The sequence below is a fragment of the Ambystoma mexicanum genome, chromosome 9, assembly GCF_040938575.1.
Source record: "Ambystoma mexicanum isolate Mex_15411 chromosome 9, UKY_AmexF1_1, whole genome shotgun sequence".
NCBI classification, from domain to species: domain Eukaryota; kingdom Metazoa; phylum Chordata; class Amphibia; order Caudata; family Ambystomatidae; genus Ambystoma; species Ambystoma mexicanum.
Genome location: NC_090931.1, coordinates 1,497,983,859 through 1,498,008,863, shown reverse-complemented (window position 1 = coordinate 1,498,008,863; position 25,005 = coordinate 1,497,983,859). Strand labels below are relative to the sequence as shown.

Sequence of the window (25,005 nt, the reverse complement as noted above, 5' to 3'; positions counted from 1 at the left end):
TAGCCAGAAAGAACGCCTGAATCAGACCCTTGAGGGCTACCTCCGGTGTTACATTTCTGCTGCATAGAATAATTGGATGGCCATTTTGCCTTTGGCCGAATTTGCTCATAATAATGCTGTTCATTCTTCACTGGATACCAGTCCCTTTCACTGTTCTTATTGGGTTCATCCAATCCGTTTCCCCGTGGGGACTGTTTCTACTTCATCTTTTCCTGCCGTGGACAATTTATTACTGACCATTCAAGAGGGACATTGGAAGGCATCCCTTTTGGATGCTCAAGATCGCATTAAGCGATTTTGCTGATAATCGGACACCGGCACCGGTGATCTCCCCTGGGGATATGGTTTGGCTTCGTTCCCGGTTTCTTCCCCACCATCTGGTACCATCCAGTCATCCCGGTGTTTTGGGCTTTTTAAGGTACTTCATCAGCTGGAGGCTGCTGCTTTTCGGTTGCAACTCCCCTTGTTTTGGGCCAGAATACACCCTGTGTTTCATGTAACTCTGCTGAAGTTGGCTGTGGTGGACCATTTTCATCGGCAAAGAGATGCACGTCCTCCCTCCGTCCCGACTCCCTTGGGTGCCGAGTTTGAAGTGGGAGGGCTTTGTGATTCCCGTTATCGTCGGGGTCGTTTGCAATATTTGGTGGATTGGCGTGGTTGCTCTCATGCTGACTGTTCGTGGGAACCTGCCTCCGCTGTACATGCCCCTCATCTGGTCCGTCTATTTCATCATGTTCATCCTGGCAAACCCAGTACCTCTGCCCTTTGGAGGGGGCATACTGTCATGTCTCACCAGGCGCTGATCTATTTGGCACAGTTGGAGCAGACTTCACATTAATCATACTGTTTCCTCCAAGATGGCTGCCCGAAGTGCCTGCAGCGTTGCAGCCGTACTGTTGAAGGAGGAGCAGATGGCCCCGCCCCTGTTGCCAGGGAATGCATTTCTAGCTACACGAGCTGCGCTTTGCTACACTTCTCCTAACAACACTTCGTGAGCATGGTTATAGGGCAACCTTCTTTTCTTTGTATGTGTGAGTGCGGTGTGAGATCTTTTGTCAACTTCTGTTTCTATTTTGATAGATTCTGTGAATACTGTGTACTCCGATCCTGAACGCTTTATCAAGTGAACATTTGTTCCTAGGGAAGCTATCATTCTCGGTACCTGGGTAGGATTCCGTCTACATCTTACGTATTTCGAGACCTAATTGCTGAGGCTGACGATCCTTTGTTCTGTCTGATCCTCATTGTTTAGAATTGCCACAGCAACTTTCCACACCTTCGGGACTCTTCAGAGAGAGATGAGATGAGAGACTGACTCTCTCGCTCTTCCCACGGCAAACCAGTGTTATTTCTTTCTAGTTCCCTGCGAATCATTATGAACGCCTTTTGTTTTTTCACTACCTGCTCATAGAATCCACTTCTGGAAACAAGAGATGGTTACGGAGCGCAACCCCATTGCCCAAGTTTATGGCATTGAGACTTCCATGTTCCTTTCACCCTTTTCCTTATGTAATCAAACTTGTAGAATCTGTTTAGCTCTATCTCCTTTTCCTCTGGGTTTGCAAGAACTATACTACTACTGTTGGATACAGGTTGGTGAACTATGTACTATTCGAAGTGCTATTTGTGACACTGGTGTATATTGTGTAGAGGTAGAATCATTACGGATCATTACACAGGTGTTCATGCTTCACTCTGCTAGTGGCACGGACATCCAATGGAAGAACTGCTCTGGCCCACAGGTTCACGTCTCAAGCACAGGTTCCCTAGCCAACCTGAGCCCTCAAGAAAGTGACTGCAAACAAGTGCTCAGGTTTCCCTCTGATAGGGGAACGAACATCCAATGGAAGAACTGCTCTGGCCCAGAGCCTCATGTCTCAAGCACAGGTTCGCTATCCAGCCTGAGCCCTGAAGAAAGTGACTGCAATCAGGCGCTCATGTGGCACAGAGAGGCGCAGCACTCGTCACACTGGGCTGAGGCTGTGCTATCTCTATACATTATGTGCAGGGGGAATCAATGTCATGTTAGTGCACGATACAAAACCATCCTTTAACATTATCACCTCCAGAGTGGTCCCCTGGTGGCTCTGAAAACCGAAGGGGGGGTGAGTTAGTGGGAATGCGCAGGAAAAGTGCAAGAGAGCAGTGATGTGTCGTTGGCAGCCTCAACCCGGTTAGCACCGTTCGCTGGGCTTGGGGTGTTTTCCGGTCGGTAGCCGTTGTGCAACTCTGTGTGGTTTGTTTTGTTGTTGGAGTGTAGTGAAGTTTGTGCGGATTGCTGTGCTATAGGTTGTGGTTGTGTTTGGTTTTGAGAGGTGTATGCAGAGGGTTCAATTTGTTAGTGGATTGGTTAATTGACATTGCTGCCTGGAAGCGAAGCGCTAAACTACCATATTCCCTCCAGGTGGGGCGCACGAACATCTCCGCATCTCCATCTAGATCCGGCACCGGCTGATACCCACAGTGGCTTCCACACATGACGCCCACCTATATTAATAACCGTGTCCAAGTTCGGCCCCTGCCCACCTTCGTCAAATCTGTCTGTATGCACGACGAGCAAGCGTTCACGAGTCCATCCGAATCGGGCCCTGATAGCATTCCCAATTCAGTTCATATGCGGCATCGGTCAACGAACGCTACTCCATTCAGATGTAGCAGTAGTCGGCGTTTGCAGTCTTAGCCTGCATGAGCAGCTGGATATCGCTCACATCCCCTTAGAAGCGTGGCATATGCCAACAGTTGCACCTACGTCCAGGCACTGCACCTGCCATCATTCACAACTCTCAGGTCCCGGCGCATGCCTATGTCCACAACTCAGTTCAAGTGTGGCAACTGCTGCAATTCACACAACTCTATCCAAGTATGGTACATGGTAGCGTTCACAGAGTGGGTGAGGTTGTTGGATAGAGTTGGGCAGGGATGCTAATTCTGTCCTTATGGGGTGTGGCTTGTGTCCGATTCGACCTAGCGTCTTCTCTCTTATTAATGTAGGAGTTTCCCTTAGTCGGTTCTGAGTGTTGTCAGTGTCATCCTGAATGTCGCGCCGTTGTTTCCTGTTTCCTGTTTTCTGTTTCAATTTGAATATACAGCGTTGAAGAGCCAGGTTTTTAGTAGTTTCCTGAATTGTAGGTGGTCTTTGGTGTTTCTTATTTCTTTTGGGATGTTCCAGATTTTTGCAGCTAGGTGGGAGAAGGAGGATCCCCATAGTTGTCTTTTCTTGAGGTATGGTTTTGGTTCCAGGCGGATTTTGTTGCTTGATCTGAGGAGTCTGGTTGGCTTGTAGATTATTTTCTTTTGTAGGAATTCTACTCCTTGTCCACAGATTGCCCTGTGCGTTATGCACATTGTTTTGAAGATGATGCAATGTTTGACTGGGATCCAATGTAGTATTTTTAGTGCTGGAGTGATGTGGTCTCTTCTGGATAGCTGCTGCATTTTGGATGCGTGTAGTTTCTTCAGGAGGTATTCTGGCATCCCGAGGTAGAGGCTGATTCTTGACATGATGAGGGTGACCATTGTGAGTGTTTTGTGGGTGAAGGCGAGGAAAGGTAGGATTGTTCTTGATTTGTGTTTGTATTCATTAATTTTATATAGCGCTTTACGCCAAAGCGCTTTACATTACAACAGGAATACAATAGAAACATGAGTTCTGAATATGAGTCAAATCGAAAACTGTATAAAAAACACTTTACTGAGAACTAGGAACAAGATAAAAAAGTAGCGTAAGAGTAGGGAGGAGTAGTACGGGGCTGTCGATAGGATGAAGTAGGTGAGATTTTAAGGAGGAGCGGAAGGAGGAGTAAGAGGAAATGGAACGGATAAGGAGAGGTAGAGTTCAGTGTAGAGGCGCAAGGAGCTGAAAAGAACAGAAGCTTGAAAGGGCGCAAGGAGAAAGAGGAACAGTAAGGAGGAAAAGGTCAGCAGAACGGAGGGGGCGAGGGGAGGAGGTGTGTTGGCGGGAAAGAATAAGACTTCCGTCTTGTCAGTTTTAAGGGAGTGAAAGTGGGGAAGATATCCAGTTTTTAATAGCAGTGAGGCAGGAGGAAAGTTTGAGGGGGCTATTGGGGGTGAAGGGGGAGAAAGAGAGGAAGAGCTGGGTATCGTCAGCAAAGGAAGAAGCATTTCTTGATTATTGCATTTATTTGTGGTTCTAAGGTTAGGGTGTTGTCCATCGGGACTCCCAGAATTTGTACTACCTTAGATGGTGTTGGCGCGGTTCCCAATTCCGTTGGCCAGGGAATGTAGGTGCTGTTGTCACAAGTCTGGCTTGGGAGCACAGGGCAAAGGCTATGCACTGTAGAGTAGGGGTGATTCCGGAGGCAATGCTAGCATCTAACAGAAACAGGTTACATGCCAAGCTTATCTGAATTGAAACTGGTATTCACAGGAACTACAGGGGCAGAAGCTGGCTGTAAACCAAGAGAGAGAAAGCAAGTACACTGGGCAACAGAATAAAGGGTGTACCGGAATATGATAAAGGGTCTCTAGGGATTAACATCATACAGCACCGTCATGAGTTAGGCGTGCCGAAGAAACTGTTGTACTCGGTGCAAGGGTAAAACTGGAGACCATATACTGAGGCAGGTAAGACTTCAACGGACTAGGTGAAGGCAACAGAAGTCATTCCCTTATCTAAACTGAGACCAACCCAGGAGGGGGGGGGGTGTCGCACTGTAAACGGATTCAAAGTGGAGGCACAACAGTGGACCAAGATGTAATACTGGTAGAAAGCAGCATTGAAAGAAATAACCAGGTACAGGACAGGATGGAGAAACACAGTACAAAGCATAGACTGGAATATCAATCTACACAAGACAAAGGACTAAGGCAAGATGGGTCGCTGCCAACACTGCGAATACGAGGGATTCGGGTAATTCAGAGTACTTAAGAACAGGCGCTAGAACTATGGACTGAAGTCCGACAATATCACAGGCAAGGAACAAACAGGAACACTTCAAAAGGCTGGGTTTGCAGAAAAAAAAAGAGGAAAGCAAGGCAGAAACAGGACAAGTCTGTGAAGCAGAAAGGCTTACAGAAAACTGAGTTACAGAAAGTCATAAAGGCAGAAAAGATATCAGTTAAGAAATGAATGTCTCAAGTTATCTGAAGTCAAAAGCTGAAAATCAAGGAAAGATTGAATAATAGGCAGGCTGCAACACAGGGAGCCCAGAGGAGCAGGGCAGAAGGCAGAGGAGATTGGCAGGGCTGCCTGGCGGGTGCTGCAATCAGCAACAAGATTCAAAAGCTAAAATGAGGATTTTCAGAAAAGGTCAAAAACTGGAAACGGGATCACAAGCACAAACTCTGTTCAAATTGAGCTTATAAAGGCCCTCCCAGCCAGCAGGGTGGAGCTGATTGCAGTCTCAGGCAGCTGTGTTCAATTAAGCCCAGCCTGGCCTCAGTAGCCTGCAGCAGTGGTTTCTAATTTAGGGCTCTCCAGCTCCCTGTAGCGTAGCTTGGAACAGGTGTATGAAATCGGGTCCTCTGCAGCTCTTAGTAGCTTGCTGCAAACAAATGTATTTAGTATGCCTCCTCCAGCCCTCTGCCTTATGGACTGCATAAATGTACCAGAATACATCCGCTGGTTTAACCCAAAAGACAGAATGGAACTTGACATTAGATTGGTCCAAAACTGCAGCGGTAAAACAAGTAAATAAATGCAGAGGCAGTTTGTTTATGGTATACTTGCAAAGTTAAAACCTGCAAAGTCTCTGAATGTGCACATGTAGCGGTGCTGGGCGGCAGGTGAGTAGGATCGTGACAGCTGCACTCTTGGTCTTTGGATATAATCATGATTTCTGTCTTTCCTGGGTTGATTTTCTTGTTGTTGTCATCCAACTAAAGACTTCTTTTAGACACTCAATTAGGGTTGAGTGATCGGCTTGAGTGTCTTCTATTTTGTAGATTTGAGTGTCGTCTGCGTAGTTGTAGCATTGGATTCATTTTGTATTTTTTTTGAAGATTCTGATTACTGGAGTCTGGTAGATGTTGAAGTATAGTGGTGATAGTGAGGAACCCTGTGGTACTCCAGTCGTTAACTCGTGGAGTAGATTTGAAGGGTTTTATCCATATGGATTCTGTTCTGTCTGCTAGGAATGGTTTCATCCAGAGTAGTGCAATGTCTGTTATACCCATGTCTTCCAATCGTTTGGTTAGGGTGTCATGGCTAACTGTGTCGAAGGCTGTGGAGAGGTTGAGCAGAATCAGAGCTGAGGTTGTGTTGGAGTCTGCGTTTGTTTTTTTAGGTCATCCCAGATGGATAGTAGTCCTGATTCTGTTCCTCTTGTGAGTCTGAAACCGACTTGTGCTTGGTCTAGCAGGTGGTGTTTTTCTACATGTTCTTGGGTCAATTTGTATACATATCTATCTTGGAGTTTTTCTGGGTAGGGAATGTTTGAAATTGGTCTGTAGTTGTAGAGGTCTTCCACATCGCCAGTGAAAGATTTAGGTGGTTTCTGTAGTATTCTGATGGCGTTCCAAGGATTGATTTGTAGATGGCAGGGGTCCATGGGTGATCCTGCTTTCTTGCTCTGTTTTACCAGCTTTGCAAATGCCTCTGCTGATATTTCTGGAAAGTTTTGGAGTTTGTGCTGTGGCTCTTCGTTAGGTCCGGTTGGTTGAGTGTTATGGTCGGTTGGTCTGTTTTGTATGATTTGTCGGATGTCGTTGATTTTGTTCTTGAAATGGTCTGCCAAGTTGTTGCAAAGTTTCTCCGAGGGGGTTTTAGTGTTTTCACAACCAAGTGGGTTTCTCATTTCTTTAATGTTGAACATTTCTTTTTGTGTGGTGTCGGTTGGAGGAAGGGAGGTTAACACCTGTTAAGGGTGATCCTCTGTCATCTGTCCACTTGCTTGCATGTATGATGAGTGCCTGAGTGGTGATGTCATGAATGGAGTGTTTGGGTATGCTTGTGTGGAATGGTGAGTGTTCTACCCAGGGACAGTTGAGATTATGTAGCCTGGGTGGTGGGAGCCAGTGGGCTCCGCTCTGAACTTAAATCATCGTATGTACTCCTGCTGTCATCTAATTAAAGCAACTGATGAAGATTCCTGGCTTCTAGCGTATCCTTTACCTGCAGACCCCACTTAGGGTCACAACAGTGGCATTGGTGATTCTATCATAATGTCTTCTCTTCGCCTTTTTGTATTTCCTTCTTGTGTGCGCGGATTTGTTTCTGGAACAATATTTTCTTGTCTTGGTTGTACTCTTTCCTCCATTCCAATTCCATCTTCTTGTCGTTTTTCATGGAGCTTAGCAGCAGGGTGAACCATTTTGCCATTGCCCTTTTTTTTGAGGGGTTAAATGGTTTTTCTGGGGCAATGTTTTGTATCAGCAATCTATTGGTTGAGTAGCTCCGCTTTCCCGTCTAGGTCAGCTAGCTCCAGTTTTGTAGTTGAGGGTTTGGTCATTTCCAGTTGTTCCATTAGATCACTTGCTTTGACTGTTTTCCAGTTTCTTTTTGTGATGGTTGTGAGCTTGGGGGGCTGGATGCGGACTTGAGTTGGTAGTGTGATCAAGAATGGGATGATGAGATGGTCACTCCACAGTATTTGTATCGGTGGTGCTGTGATTGTTTTTTTTCCTTGGCGAAGATTGCGTCAAAGATGTGTCCTGCGGAGTGTGTTGCCCCTTTGACCAACTTTTGTAGTTTCATGGTTGTTAGCTGCCCAATTAGTGAGTTTTGGGAGTTGGCATGTTTTTCTTTGAACCAGATGTTGAAGTCCCCCAGGATTATTAGATGTTCGTGCTTTATGGCTGTGTTGGTGATGGCTTCTATGAAGTTGTCGACGAAGGTTGCATTGTATGTCGGTGGTCTGTAAACCAGAATTAATGTAATGTTAGTTTTTGGATTCGCTGATAGATGTATGACCATAGTTTCGCAGTTGCTGATGTTGAGAGATTCGTGTTTTTTTTCAGGTGTCCTTTGAATGCTATTGCGAGGCCTCCTTTTTTTATTTTTCCGGTTTACCTGAAGGCATTTAGGTTGGGAGGCAGCTTTGGAGTGTTGTAGTTGTTGTCCAGCCATGTTTCTGTGATGAATAGGATGTCAATGCTGTTGGCACAGAGAAAGTCAAACACCAGAGGTCAGTACAACTGGGAAAAGACCAAGAAGCGGGTATGCCTGAGCACAAGGTACAGAGCTGGGCAAAAGTTGGGGGGAGGAGGGAAAGGGACGTTAGTAGGGTTAGCGGGAACTCTGCCTATGTTGCCCATATTATAGACGTGCCAGTCATGTGAAGCATGCTGAAACACAACCAATATTACATATGGCTGCAGCGCTTAAGATAGCCTCCTGGAATGTAAGAGGGCTTAACAGCTACATCAAAAGGAACAGGATTATGAGATACCTGAAACGCCAAAAGATGGATATAGCGCTCCTGCAAGAGACACACCTCATGGAGACGCAGATAACCCTGGTTGGCAAATGTAGTGGCACCACACTGGGCTCCCCATACTCTGCCTATGCTAACGGGGTGCTGGTGTGGATAGCACAGACAGTCCCCTTCCAGGTCCTTAAGACAGTGAGAGATAAAGGGTAGGATGATCACAGTACACAGGTTTCAATTGTGCATTAACACCTATGCCCCGAACCACGATAGCGCAGCCTTCTTCCGGGCCTTCAACCCTGATCCGACCACATAGAAATAGCACATTAATATGGGCAGGAGACTTTAATTGTACATTAAATACGAAGCTAGAAAGGTTGGATGACAAGATCGCGCACCAAGCCCTGAACACCCTGTTTCAGGCTTTTAACATGACCGACATATTGAGGGCTCTCCACCCGTAGATTTGTGGATACGCCCACTATACACCCCCAAAAGCCCTACTCACTAGACTAGATTATGTTTTTACAGGAGAAGAACCTTTCAGCAAATTCACGACTGCTGAATACAAAGCGCGAGTACGATCATATCATGCACAGTTGATAGTCAAATGGAGTGACGACGCTGTTGGCCAATAGGCTGAAACCAATAATAGGTAGGCTCATACATCCGGACCAGACCGGCTATGTGCCGAACAGAAATATTAAATGCAACCTGCGTAGATTGCACCACATCACTGATTGATCACACGAGTGACAGTACTAATCCATATGCAATAGCCTCGCTAGACATGATCAAGGCATTTGACTGTCACCATGGCTCATAGCCACACTGAAGGAATTTGGCATGGGACCTGTGTATATTAAATGGGCGAGGTTGCTATATAGCACACCAGTAGTAAGGGTAAAAATGGGCCTCCAAATCTCAGTACAGTGGGTACTAGAGAAAGGCACAAGGCAGGGGTGTACATGGTCTCCCATGCTGTTTATTTTGGCATTAGAACCCCAGGTAGCATACCTGTATAAAAGTACATAGAGGTTTGGCTTTTTTGGTACAGCTGGTCCTGTAGCGACTCCTTCTTCCTATTTATTTAAGTAACTTGAAAATCCAGTATTAATTAATGTGGTTTACATCAATTGTCGCGATTCCTTGGGGTCAGCTGTATGACCTCTTAACCACTTACAGATAAATTGAAAAAAGAGGAGACTCCTTGACTCTGCGCCAATTTTCAAACTTGGTTACATTTTATTGTATTGGAAGCCCTTGATAACACGTGTTTCGGCTCAGCAGAGCCTTTATCAAATCTGGGCTAAAGAAACATACTCTCTTTGACAATTGGAACTTACATATCTGCAATTTCCAACTACCACCCATAATGATGGTCCCCAAATACATACCAGTTAGTGAAAAAAAGTATATTCATGAAAATATTGCATAGATAATGTTGACAGATTTAGGATGGGTAATGGGGAGGATTGCATAGGTGGTGAGAAATTAATATTTGAATTCAGATGTTCATTTACAAATGAGAAAGGTAAGGGAGAACAAAACAAACAAAGGGGAAAGTGGAGAGAAAAAATACATTTTGTTAGCAATGCTTTCCAAGTGCTGAACCTTTTATTTAGGGTTTGTTCCATTTAGTAATGGGTCACTTACCCAGATTGTTCTAGATATTTTTGCTCATTGTCGTGGTAGTGAATTTTGTCTTGGGGTTAATCCCAGAATTTCCTCCTGCCAATTATATATAGAGAAAATACGTTAATACAACTTGTTGTTAAATACCTAAAGTGGTATGATTGCATTTGTATCCTGCCGCAGTCCCTAGGTCATTTAGCCTTAAGCTAATATTACTAGATATAGTTACCTCCGTAATTGAGAATAACTAGAGCAGGTAATTCTGATTTTGCCTGATCGTTTTCAAATTATTAGATTAATGCGTATACTATTTTCATGTTCTATCCGTGATTCCTACTGTACGATTTTACGTGTTCAATATTGATAAATATGAGAAGTAACTAGATTCAGAATGCGAGGACAGGCTCTTTACTACTCACCTTGAGCTCCTTACTCTTTCGCGTTGGCTGTATGCTGGTTGCCTGGATCGCCATCTTGGAAACCTTTGTTATAAAGGTTTCCATGACGACGCAGCGTGCCGGTTTTCAGAGTTACACTCTGTAAATCCGTAACGCTTTTGATTAATATATGAATTGTCGATCTTTCCTTATAAAGTACATCTAAATTGTATATTATACATTGTAAAGTGCTGTGCACTCGTCAACATGCCATAGTAACCTCCACCATTTTGTCTCTTGTTACTGTGTTGCCATAGCAACTTAATAAGCTCTGATTACAGATGTTTGTCTGAATCCGCTTCTGTGAGTTAAGACAAGTGACTATATTAGCGTCTTATAACCTGGAAGTCCACACTAAACTAATGTGTATGCTATTTTTGTGTTCCACCCATGATTTCTACTGTACGATTTTACGTGTTCAATATTAATGAATGTGTTATAGAGTTTCACCTAAATAGATTCAGAATGCGAGGAAAAGCTCTTTACTGCTCACCTTGAGCTCCTTAGACTCTCGCGTTGGCTGTATGCTGGTTGCCTGGAACGCCGTCGCCATCTTGGAAACCTTTTTGTTTTAAAGGTTTCCATGACGACGCAGCGTGCCGGCTTTCGGAGTTACTCTCTGTAAGTCTGTAAAGCTTTTGTGATTAATGGATGGATTATAAATCTTTCCTTACAAAGTGAATATACATTATACATTGTAGAGTGCCGTGCACTCGTTAATATGATGCCATAGCAACCCCCACCATCAATTTACTTACGGTTTCTTCATTGAGCAACATGACTAATTTGGATGTAACCACTAATTTGTCCCCAAGTAACATTTTCAGTTCATATCCTGTGTTCATCCTCTTCACCACTAATGACATCACGGTTGTACAGACAGGCTTTGCAATCAATTAGTTCACTCCATAGAAATTCCCAAATTACATAATCCAATCTGTCAAAAGACTACAAATATTGTCCGCACTCGAATAATGAGCATAAGCAATATTTACAAATATGTATTTCATTCCAAATACATTGGTTAAAGTTGTAAATCACATTCACAAAGACAATTGACATATGTTGTGCATAACATTGTATATATCTAGTTGACCCTGTTGGGTAATCTACTAGATCACAGAGACTCAATGTCCTTTCTTGGTCTGTGTCCAATGCCATAGCCATATATACTATTTATGCAGAATATTGGTTGGCGTGTCCCAAACATAATCAAACCATTCATGTATCACACCTAGAGGAACGATGCCATCTCACTGTCTGTGTTCAAACCTGTTACAGTTGCATTGAAGTGGCAAATAAGTCTTGCTTCTGCTTGTCGCAATGCTTTTACTCTATACCCGCCCCATTTGGACAAGGTTACATGCTGAAGGCCAATAAACATATCTTAGACTTATCATCCATTTGATGTGTGTTCTGCCATTGTACTGCCAATGGCAAGGATGGATCTTGACTCCCAATTTTGCTTAGGTGCTCACGAATCCTCGTTCTAAGTTCTCTTTTCGTACTGCCTATGTAGATTTTTAGACACACGCAGCGAATGCCGTACACAACTTACAGAGTAACTCCGAAAGCTGGCATGCCGCGTCGTCATGGAAACCTTTATAACAAAGGTTTCCAAGATGGTGACAGCGTTCCAGGCAACCAGCATAGAGCCAACGCGAGAGACTAAGGAGCTCAAGGTGAGCAGTAAAGAGCTTGTCCTCGCATTCTGAATCTATTTAGGTGAAACTCTATAACACATTTATTAATATTGAACACGTAAAATCGTACGGTAGAAATCACGTGTGGAACATAAAAATAGCATACACATCAATTTAGTATGGACTTCCAGGTTATAACGTGCTAATATAGTCACTTGTCTTAACTCACAGAAGCGGATTCAGACAAACCTCTGTAATCGGAGCTTATTAAGTTGCTATGGTAACGAGAGACAAAATGGTGGAGGTTACTATGGCATCAAGTTGACGAGTGCACATCACTATACAATTTAGATTTAGTTTGTAAGGAAAGATCGACAATTCATATATTAATCACAAGTGTTACGTATTTACAGAGAATAACTCTGAAAGCCGGCACGCCGCGTTGTCATAGAAACCTTTATAACAAATGTTTCCAAGATGGCGACGGCGTTCCAGGCAACCAGCATACAGCCAATGCGAAAGACTAAGGAGCTCAAGGTGAGTAGTAAAGAGCCTGTCCTCGCATTCTGAATCTAGTTATTTTTCATATTTATCAATATTGAACAAGTAAAACCATACGGTAGGAATCACAGGTGGTACATGAAAATAGTATACGCATTAATCTAATAATTTGAAAACGATAAAACCTGAATTACGAGTGCTAGTTATTAGTAATTATTGAGGTAACTATATCTAGTAATATTATCTTAAGGCTAATGACCATGGGAACTGCGGATGGATACAAATGCAATCATACCGCTTTAGGTATTTAACAGGTATTAACGTATTTTCCATATATAATTGGCAGGAGGAAATTCTGGGATTTAGCCCTAACACAAAATTCACTACCATGACAATGAGCGAAAATATCTAGAACAATCTGGGTAATTGACCCTTACTAAATGGAACAAAACCTAAATAAAAGGTTCAGCAATTGGAAAGCATTGCTAACAAAAAAATGTTTTCTCTCCACATTCCCCTTTATTTTTTACTTTTCTCCTTTGTTTTGTTCTCACTTATATTTCTTCCCTTTCTCATTTGTAAATGAACATTTGAATTCGAATATTAATTTCTCACCACCTATGCAATCCTCCCCATTACCCATCCTAAATCTCTGTCAACATTATCTATGCAATATTTTCATGAATATACTTTTTTTCACTAACTGGTGTGTATTTGGGGACCATCATTATGGGTGGTAGTTTGGAAATTGCAGATATGTTGAGATACTAAGTTCTAATTGTCAAAGAGAGTATGTTTCTTTAGGCTCTGCTGAGCCGAAACACGTGTTATCGAGGGCTTCCAATACAATAAAATTTAACCAAGTTTGAAAAATTGGCGCAGAGTCAAGGAGTCTCCTCTTTTTTATTTTTTCTGTATAAAAGTACATGGCAGATGGAAGCTGATCTTCCTATATGTGGATGACTTGCTCCTATACCTGCAACACCTGGAATCTAATTTGCAATGCATACTGTACGTACTTGAGTGTTATGCGATCTCTCGGGCATTAGTAAATGAGCAGAAATCATGCATGTTCCCCATGGTGGGATACAGAAGAAATACAGTGAACTCATTATTGACACTTCTAGTAAGATGAGAGATTGAAACCTTCAAATACATGGGGGTTGACATTTATCACGACCCCAAAACAGAACACACACAAAACACACAGACGGCGTTTGACAAAGTAAATAAGTCATCGGGTTCTGGGCTAAACTGCCTCTCTCGTTGATGGGCAAGGCTGAAATGCTGAAGATGCTGGTCCTACGACGCCTACAATAATTCACAAACGTCTTGTATGATATCCCACAAATCTTTTTTAGGAAACTAGACACTGTGTGTCTAGCGTTCTTATGGCACAACTTTAGACATAGGCTAGCACTAGCAAAACTGCAGTAACCACATAACCAAGGGGGCATCAAGGTGCCCAATCTCAAGGCATATTTTGTTGCCTGCCAATTACAATTTATCACAGTGTTGTTGTCTGACGAGCAGACTGGGGATGCTCCTTTGCCAGGGCCCGGATGCACCCCCTTTTTCCTGTAAAAGGTGATATGGATACCATGGACAGAACTCGATAGGCCCCCACTCCTATTGACACTAGGGGGAAAAAGATATGTCAAAAAGTTTGGAGGCTGTTAAAGAGTAAAACACCCTACTCACCTCAGATCCCACTGGTAGCGCTAGTTGGAGAAGTAGTGCAAAATGTGTTACAGCTGAGAAAATACTGGGAACCACAGGGGGCAGTGACAATAGGAGACTTGTTACAAGACAGGCAGCCCGTAGACTTTTTCACGCTCAAAGTACAAACGGGATTACACAAAGGGCAATACTTACTACACGCCACATTGCTCAAAAGACTAAAGCAGAAAAGGCCAGTCGTGTCAGGGGAGTAAATACAGAACAAAGTGTTGGGAACATTGGAGTAGAGCAATAGCGTATCATAAGTGTCTAGGAACGCAAAACTCCAACTAGTACAATTATGTGTGACGCACAGGGCATACCTAACCCCTCGGAAAATAGCAAGCTTTAACAAAGAAGAGGAACGGAAATGACCGAAATTACGGGCTTGTGAAATGTGGACATGGTCCATATGTTTTGGGCCTGTGGAAGCATGCAGCAGTACTGGGACAACATAGCACAAATGTTAACCAAGGCAGACATACATTTGGTCATGCGTTCTCCCAAAGCCTGCCTGCTTGGCATCTTCCCACGACTGAAGCAGGCAGGTTGGCAAACTGAAACATCTGGAGTATATCCTCACCAAACATGGATTGCAATGAACTGGAAGACACATTGGAGCCCGGAGGCATGATGATGATGATGATGATGATGATGATGAGATCTTCAAAAATGGTCGCCGGCGGAAACCTCAGTGTGGCAAGAAACAGCTTGCGATGGACATGCAGAGCAAAATGCAGATTTAAACTCCTGGAGAGTAATGCTGAACTATGGGCCTCAGTACATGACATAAAGCAGACAGGTGAACCAGGCCTGTCGCCCTCACCAGGAAACCCATGGTCGGATATGAGTATGGACAACAATGTATGGCCAAGCACTGCAAAGTGGACAACACAGGCTGACTGGGGGAGGGCGGGGCAAGTTGGGGAAGCGGATGGGAACAAGGAATGCAGACACATGTGCTTGAATTAAAGTGACAGGGAAATGTCTGCTATACAAAATGTTAATAAAACATTTAAAAAAAATAGGAATTATGACAGTGGCTGGTTAAAGTGATCCACATTCGCTGTGTGCTGCCCCCACAAAATGCATGTTACCCACTAGAACAGAGGGAGTATATGGAAGAGAAGTTGGTGTTGAAGGGAGAACACAACTGAGTAAGTGGACGGCACTGGAGTCTGGCATAAAAGAAAGGAGATAGGAGCTAGAGCGGAAAAGGAATAAGCTAGGGAGCAGTGAGGGGGCAGATGTTTGGAGAAGTAGAAGGAGAAATGGAGCTATGGACACAGAAATGCACGAAGGCGAGCGTGATGGGAGACGGAAGATGACTGGGAGATAAAGGGGCCTGGAGAGAGAATTGAGTGAGTGAAGGAAGGATGTAGACGGAAGGGAATTGAGGCTGATTAATTGGTAGTCATTCTGTTGAGTATCCTTCACGCAAATGGGGACATGCCAAGCGCAGCGTGGCAACCATCAAAAAGGCACGAAGGAGAGATTGTCATGCATCTTTATTCCCCTGCATTAGACTACACTGCCTTTTCCTTCCCTTGTGTCACTTCCCTCCACGCCTATATCGCAGATGTAGTTCATGTCTGCGTTAAGTTTGTTGTCTCGATTCTAAAGCAAGGGAGAGTGGGGTGTGTGTGTGTGTGTGTGTGTGGGGGCGGGGGGTTGGTGGTTGTGTGTCACTCAATCACTCACATACTGCCTTCCCTAATGGAAGGTCCTCTCCATAACCTTTTCTAGGGGTATCTGATTCTGGAAGGTGGAGTTGGCGGGCTGCCACAAGACACCCCTCATCAGGCTACAAAGAACAGGGTTGGAATATCTGTCTAATGTAAGCTCCCCTCACCCCCTGTGACCTGGGAATGTAACATGTTAAGAAGACTTACTGCAGGTGAGTGGCAATGCCCCATAGTGCTAGTAATTGTTCGACATCCATTCCTAACTTTTCACAAGGATAAGGCTGTGCTTCGCCCCCACCCTTGTTTCTTTCCCAAGTGGTTTCTGAATTCCATTTAAACCAATCAATATCTTTACTAGTATTCTTCCCGAACCCGATCTCCGATGGCGAGAGGGTTTTACACAATCTTGGCGTCAGACGTGCTCTGAAGTTCTACCTCAATAGAACACGTGAACTTGGAAGTTCTCCACAACAATTTGTTACGCTTGGAGACCCAAAAGGGGAACGCGCCTTGACATCTTTCATGGATAGATTCATGTATTTGAGGCCTACAAAATTCAAGGCCTTCAGCCCCCAAAGCACATCTGGTTCGTGGCAAAGCGGCTGTTGCCTTCCAAAAATAAGTCCCTTGGGAGTCCATAGCCAAGGCTGCTACGTGGGCTTCCCCATCAGCTTTTTACAGCCATTACCGTCTTGACCTGAGGTCTCGGGCTGATGCCCAATTCGGCCAGGCAGTTCTTAAAAATGTGTTCCAATAAGGAATTTTCCATCCACCCGTTCCTGTGGTCAGTGCTTGGGAATGTTCAACAAGTATGGATGAAAAGGGAAGGGACATAGGAGTATGACAGTTACTCACCGTAGTGGCTCCCTTACTCCTAGTCCATAGACCCCTTTCCTCCATACGCCTGCCCGCCGTCCCCTCTAATAAGTATCCTCTATTGTTGGTAAATGGTCCTGACGATAGAGAAGGACTGAAGGGTGATGTGCGGGTCAGAGCTCAGGAAGGCAGAGCTACGGTCATGTGCAGGGGCTCTATGTAAACCTAAAAGGACAAAAAAGTTACTTTTTTTGATCCTTTAAAAGTGCTCTGGTCCCAATGGACAGAATGTCCCATAAGTATGGAGGAAAGGAGACTATGGACTAGGAGTAAGGTAATCCCTACGGTGAGTAACTTTGTCAATATTCACGGAAGTGAAGAATGGTTGAGGTGGGACTTGGCAATGAGGATGGCAGAGGTAGAGGCAACTTGGACCAGCCGTGGGTGTGGTGCTAAAGCAACCAGAACAAGTTGGGGGAAGAGGTTCGTGCCAACCAGCGCCAGATGGGATCAGGGTTCTTGGGTACAACAACCAGAAATTGCTCAGTCTCTTAACTTGGGTGGCAGGTACCATCTTGCATGGCGTCCTAGTGAACTGGCAAAGGTGTGATTTGCTTTTATGCGCTGGCTTTCCGTATACCCGTGCGGGCGAGCCATGTGACTCCTAGCAAACCTATGGCTGGTACGAGTTGACTCTACCGTCTACTCCTATAATGGCCAATCTTAGTGAAGGTTTAGGGAGGTGGTGTGAGGGATCACACACAGGCAGAGACTCTCCCTACTCCTAATTTCTGGACTCCAACCATGATACAGTGGTGGTGGGATCTGCAGCATACTTTGTAGGAGGCCACGGATGGCAATTAGGGATACAGACCGATTACATTTCTGGGGCAGTCCAGCAAATCTCCTGAAGAGGATGGGAGACTGGGGTAGAGAGGGAACATAGGTCGAGAAGGAATGCTTGGATCCTCTCCCCCTGACGCTCTACAATATATAGACTAAGTCCCTGTTTGACCACCATAACAATCTCAAAATATCCTATGATGCCCAAATCCTGGTTAGGCTCACTGGAAACTACGCTGTTGACTCCGCCAACATTAACCGTGTGTACATCATCCTCCAGGCTTGGATGGCTCAACATCATCTATGCCTAAATGATAATAAAACAAAGCTTCTGATTGTGGGCTACCCTGCTCGTCTCAAACATCTGCACCCGTCGTTCCTATCCTTTTCCATCAATGGCAACACTATTGCTGTCTCCAGACCTGTGAAAACCTTGGGCGTTCACCTTGACTCTGAACTCTCCATGCACACACGTTAAACACACATGTTAAAGCCCTTGCCTCCTTGGCAGCTGACTCCACTAAGCTGATCAACCTCATCAGAACATTTCTGTCCCCTGCCAATTGCCTTACCCTAGGTAGACGCATCATAGGTCGCAAACTGGACTACCGTAATGCCATCCTCTCCGGCACATCATCCAAGAACCAATGGATCCAAAACAATGACCTTTGTGGGTGGTCTGAGGCTTGAATTGAACAGACGCCATCTCTCAAGCGAGGAGAGATGCCCACTGGCTGTCCAAAACCAGCCTAAAAAAAAAAATTGACACCGCAATGCCTACGTGAACACACCCAGATTCACAAGGAGAGCAGGCGGAGCTAGCTTCCCTGCCATTGTACCCACCTTGTGGAGTGCTTTACTGCCCCACGTAAAAAATAGACCTTGTACATTACCTTCAGAAAAAAAGTTCAAAACTCTGTTCAACAAATATGGCTAGGATCACGCCTTGAGACTTTCCTGACACTTTTTTCTGTGTTTAACAATCCTGTACCGGCACTGTCAACAAATGCAATAAATACTAAGTGGAGTAATATAACTAGGTACACTAATGGACTGCTCTAAAATGATGGATTTCAATACAGTTTACAGTCTTGAGTTTCACTGTTCGTAACTCGGGAGTCCTACACCTTGATTAAACCAGAGTAACTTTCCTTATGACTATCTTTAGGTGTCCACTGGTGCCAGGGGGCTCTATGTGAGTTGTTGACTGAAAGATAGGATGACGAGGCCTAAAATTCTAAAATTAATTGAATCTTAAAAAAAATTGGTGGCTGATATTTTTGTCAGTGTTGAAGTAAATGTAACTTTTTTGTTGTTGTACTGCTTAATTAGTGTTCCTTTTTGCTGTTCTTAAACCCTCTCTTCGTGCGTTGCTTCAAAGTCCTGCCACTTGGTAAAAAAGTAACCATGTTTATTAAATTATCAGAATTAATTTAAAGAATGCTGGCTTTCGGTTCATAAATTTCCAAGTGCAAATAAAGATGATGTTTTTTTTCTAATTTTACAGGTGACTGGAAAATACCATAAGACGATGATGATGATGATTAAGTAATGTGTGCATGAAATGCACATATAGTCTTCTGTGGAAGAAAGCAAGTAAGCTGCACAGACCAGAAAAGGAAACCAGGGGCCAGATGAGTTTTAATGAAGCGATTGGGAAGAAGGAGCACAGAAAAACTGTAGTTTAAAATGAGTTATTGAATTTCACATTTTCATCATACAACAGCCAATTGTGACTAATAAAGCGAAGCACACCGATAAACCATATACGAGTGCCAGTCTTAACAGAGGAACGGGACTATTATTTTGTTTCCGGATGCCTGAAATTGAGCATGCTTGAACCGCCCCCCCCCCCTCCAGATATGTGTGAAATCTACCGATGCAAATGAGAAATGCTATTGGTGCTTGTTTCATAAAAAGCTTCCAGCATCACTCCACATAAGACATCACATTGGAAGATTGCATTGCCGGTAATGGGCATGGTATGATTTAACAAGTAAAGTGTGTGTGGGGTCAGGTAGAGGCTCTCTTTGTGGTGAAACCTAATGCAAGCATTAGCAAGAGCACCTACCACTCGGAGAGATTCCGCCCAAGCTGTGTCCATGCAGGCGCTCACTTAAGAATGTTCTTTCCTTTTTCTATTGGATGAGCCCATAGCAAAACCAGACATGGAGATGCTCGCTCGAGAAAGACGCTTTCAGTGCCCTATATGTCCAAAACACTACAGTACAAAAAATGTTCTTAATCATCATACAAGAACCCACACAGGAGAAAAACCATTTCAGTGCCCTGAATGTGAGAAAAGCTTCAGTAGGAATACTTTCCTTAAACTACATATGAGGAAACATACTGGCGAAAGACCGTATCAGTGCACTGAATGCCAGAAAAGATTCAGTACGAAAAGTTACCTTGGTATCCATGAGAGAATACACATGGGAGAAAATCCCTATCCGTGCACTGAATGCCAGAAAAGCTTCTCTTGTAAACAGGCTCTTGAAAAGCATGAGAGAAGGCACACTGGCATTAAACCATTTCAGTGTGCTGAATGTCTAAAATGCTTCAGTGAAAAAAGAATTCTTATTGATCATGAGAGACTACACACAGGAGAAAGACCTTATCAGTGCACGGAATGTCAGAAAGGATTCATTAAGAAATGCAACCTAATGCGACATGTTCGAATACACCACAGCCCCATTAGTACAGAGAACGTCAGAAAAGATGACTCCAACTCTCCATGACATTACACATATTGGGGGAGAGGAGGAGGAGGAGGAGGAGGAGGATTATTCTTATCAGTACACTGGATATTGCAAATGTTTCAGTTAAAGAAAAATACGTAGTCTTATTTGAATGCAAAAAGAAACGGGAGGCACAGGATAGCGGAGAGTCTTATTTAAATGAGACATATTTTGCAGAAAAATATGTGAAGGCCCTGAAAGCTGATGGCAAAGATGACTTATTAGTTATATTCCATCTGATAGTCTTAACTAGTTTTACGCTGACTTGGGTGTACCAGTTTATTTTGTCCCTCTGAGGTGCTTTCAGTTTTTATGGGAACCGTTAACCACCTGAACTTGGCAAGCTTTACAATGGTAATTTTGCTTATGGTATGTTTGTTGCCCTTTGCAACCAGCCTTAACCCAGTAAATCCCTTAAACTACTCCTCTCCTCCAATTCTACTGCTTCCTCTATGAATCCTTTCATGACGGCTTGCTTATCCAGCTGACAATCTGCACCCCCTCATCTCTGTTCTCAAACATCAATGAAACCCAGACTCCTTGCCACTCTCTCATACACCGTTCTCTGTTAGGTTTCGTTGAATGGACTTACATGGCGTTCACTCTGGACCAACGGCCTCATTCAAGGATCACTATCCTGCTTGCTCTTTAATGTCCTTGCACTCAATCTTCCCAGCTAGCTGACAATTTGAGCCTGTAATGTGCCTATAAGCCAGTAAATGGTATTCCATGTTTTGCCATCTCCTTTCTTTCTTCAAGGAATCACTCCTTGCGCTATCCAATGCCATGTGCTCTACAAAGGCCTTGTACCACACAACCTTTCCCTCTGCTCTTATCCCACCCGCTGAGGTGAATCAAACCCTTCAGTCGGCCTTCCTCCCTTTCAGATGGTGCCTTTGCTACAGACTTCTCCAAGATTTCCACAATATGATACACGACCACTGTTCTTTGTCCCTCCCTTCCTGTATTCTCTTCCCCACCATTACCTTCTACTCCTTGTAGGTTGTCAGAAAAGCTACACACAAAACCTGATGTTTGAGAGCACAGAGTGGCCAAAATCTAATCTGTTCAGTACATTGAATATCAGGACGGCTTCAGTACAACATCAATGGTCTGAAAGTATGAGAGAACACACAGAATCCAACGCAAACCCAGAAATGGAGACACTAACCCCAAAAACATGACCTGTGCATGAACTACAGAAAAGCGTACATTGTATTATCTGTCTCACTTCATAGCAGAAGAAACCGATAAAGGAGCCTGGAATTTCATGAGTTGCAGTGAAAATAAATGTTACTGTTATGCACAAGTGCACAAGGAAGAAAAACCATTCCTCCAATTTGAGGGTGCTGTATAACTAATCGGCATGCTAACCTACTACTTCCAAAGATCCAAATCTTTCAGATAAGGGATAGCATATACAGCAGAGGAAATTCCAGTAGAACTCAAAATGGCCCTGAACTGGAAACCAGTAGATGCCGATCATGTGCCCACCACCCTAGGGCTGGAACAAACTGTGCAGGAGCACTGGTTCAAGTGCCAAACGCATCCATAGCCTGATTGAAGAACGGCTTGCCTATTAAAGCATTTTATATGACTGGTCTAAAAGCACACTGAGGAAAACCTTTGGAACATTGGAGAAATACAGTGCACGTGTAGTGTGCGGCATTGATGTGACTTCTAATCTAGATGCTCAATGGCAAATTCCTCAAACGAATTCCTAAATGTTTCCAGGGAAATTACTGACATAATGTGGCGGTCCAGACAATGTACAGACCTAGTCTTTCAACTTCGAAATGAGGCTCTCCACTCCTTGTAAAAAACAATCAATCACTTTGTTTTTATCGTCTTGGTCTGCAGCAATTTTCCTAAATTCTTATTGGATACTTTTGTATGATTTTAGAATACTTTCCGTTTTTGATTTCTTTTTTTTAAAATTATTTTTTTTATTTTGTACATTGATTATAATGTGCCTTGAATGGCAGACTCTTGGTATGAAAGCTGGACAATGAAAACCATGACTAATGGCTCATACTTGCATTCGGATTCTGTTTCCGTGTCATAGCACATGAGACCCATGCACTGCACATTGCATGGTTTTGCAGCTCCTGGCATGAACGGACGCATGCTTCTGCTCCTTACCCCATTCACTGTGAAGTTCTGCAGAAAAATGTGCTCTAGCAAGAGCAGGTTCCGAGGCGGAGCTTCCGGGATGGGATTGGAGGAGCCATCTATGCAAGCCAGAGAGACTGTTTCTGAAACGTTCTTTCTATAGACACTTTGATTACCTGATTTTGTCACGTGGGCACCATGAGAGCATCTGTTTGAAGGGTATGAAAAGAACATTGAGTGAGAATAGCGATTGCCATGGATCGGAGCGTTGCATAACAGTTGATCGTCATAGTGTATATTGAAGTGCTTAATTCATCCAAACTCTGGATGCCTCCCATTTAATCAACTGTGTACTATTTTGTCGAATGCTCCGTTTCTTTTGACAACCTTTATAGCAGCAAATGTACCTCTTGCTGTATTTTTATTCTGTTGTGCATTTTAAGGTCTTTGACATGGTACAATGTTTTCTGATGGGCATTCAATGATGTTCGCCATTAAAGCAATTTTAAATAAGGGAGGATGGTTTTAGGAAGTGGGATTTTTGGCTGGGGGTGGGGAGTTACAAGATGGCCTTTCTGGGGGTTGCTGGTCATGAACAATATTTTTTAGTAACCAGTTTTGTGCTTTGAATGTACTGCCCTTTGTTCGTTTCCCATTTGCTACTTTGCTTCTTCATTTCTGAACTACTCGTGATAATATGGGCAGTGTGAGAAAGCTGATCAAGTTAAGCCCTTGGAACATTTATGGACTAAATAGTCCAACAAAGATGGAGGCAACACAATGATATTGGTGTGGTTCGGGAATCTCATCTCAGCTGTGTTGACGATCTAGACTAGAGAAAGACTAGGTAGATGCACTAAATAACACTTATTGCTAGTAATAGTGCTATTTGGGGATTTCTTGAGCCTAAAATGTGCTCTGTCATGGCTATCTTTTAGGCACTGATGGAAGGATAGTCTTATTTAAAGTGATGATTTAGCGAAGCAGGTAGATTATTAGATACATCTACACCCCCAACATAGAGGATGGATATTAATGACCGCCCACACTGTAATGACGATGGATTAAATGTTGGTTTCTTGCAGGGATTCCTCTGCCCCCCAGGATAGATTCAGAAATGATTTAACATGGGGGTCGGGGGGGTCCCTTTTAAACCTCGTAGCTAGTCACTGATCAATAGATGTTTGGAGAATGCTGTACATATTGGTAGAAAACTTTTTTACTGATTAGTGTACGGCTCTGCTCCCAGTATTGCTATTGCTCTTCACAAAATGTACGCTTCCTGAGACAATCAACCATGGCTGCATCGCTTCCATTACCTGATTTGGTTTTCTTGCCCTTCATGCGCCTCACGTTTCACCCAGGTAGAGGTTTATTAACTTCCCTTGTTTTGATCATTGTGGGTGTGCGTGACAAACTATTACATTTTTAAGATTAATATGTGCAGTGTTGAAGATCAGAAGACTTGTATGGGGCTCTTTAAATGACCTTCCGAGGGAAGAATAATTAGTTTTTAATCGAGGTGGAAAAAAGAGAGTAGCAAAACCTTGCACAATCAGTGAGGGAAGACTCCAATGGGTGATTGTGACTTTTCCTGACTGGTAGGAATTAGAGGAAAGGAATGTACTGGTACTAATACGGGAAGCCTGTACCGTTATGGAATTCTGATGAGAAATATAGTATATTCCTAATATATAGACTAAAATAATGTATGGGTTGAATGAAATTATTGCTAAAAATAATTCTGGAGTGGTGTTTGACTTCTAGCTCTGAAATAAAGAATGTAATTGAATTGTACCTTGCAGGATACATCATTGGGGCTCCATGGCTCCATATCCAGTTTATTTCATAATTTGAGTATTACATGTTGGACCCTACTTCTGAGGGTTTTCAGTGAAAATAGTTTGCTTGCTGAGTACCCGCATGCAAGCTCTCCGTTTAATTAGTGAGATGTATGAAAGGGACCATGTCGGAAGAATGCAAGTCGAAGACACTTTTTGTTGATTGACATGAGTTGAAAAATGTACATTAGAAATCGGGCTGATTGTTTAGTGCTATGTCCAAGCTCCTCGATGAGCATCAAGTGGGCTTCATCAGTAGTTGAGAAACTGTTCATAATATTTGTCTGCTTTTCAGCATATCCAGTTTGGTATAATATCAGAATGGACCAATGCCGACTTCACACTGAATGCGGAGAAAACATTTGATACTGAATGTAGAAGTATGTCTAGAATATGGATTATTGGTGGAGGTAATCTACACAGTCTTTGTTTGTGGCTTGTTGCATATGTGTGTGTGTTGTACCACTGTTTCCACGGCACCCCACAGGTGTGTACCTGAAGGATGTACCCCTGCTGGTGTGTGTGAGGGGAAAACCGAAACACTTTTACTATAGGTGCTCCCATTGTACCAGATTAGCGCATGCCCAGAGATTGGCATCACTCTCCTATGCCTTCTGGCTGGTGTTTTCCGTTGCTGCAGCAAGGATGCTGTGATCTACTGGTCTTTGTCTTCTGGCCTTAGGGTATTTAATCCCTGTGCACCTGGAC

The 25,005-nt window shown here is 43.6% G+C and overlaps 1 long non-coding RNA gene across 1 annotated transcript in view; it reads left to right on the top strand.

Annotated features, from left to right (window-relative positions):
• Positions 1-24,248, top strand: part of LOC138489304 (uncharacterized) — a 57,447-nt gene extending 33,199 nt beyond the window's left edge. Inside the window, exon 2 of the long non-coding RNA XR_011274775.1 lies at positions 19,114-24,248. This is a non-coding gene — a long non-coding RNA (uncharacterized lncRNA). The remainder of the gene's footprint in view (positions 1-19,113) is intronic.
• Positions 24,249-25,005: the final 757 nt, after the last annotated feature.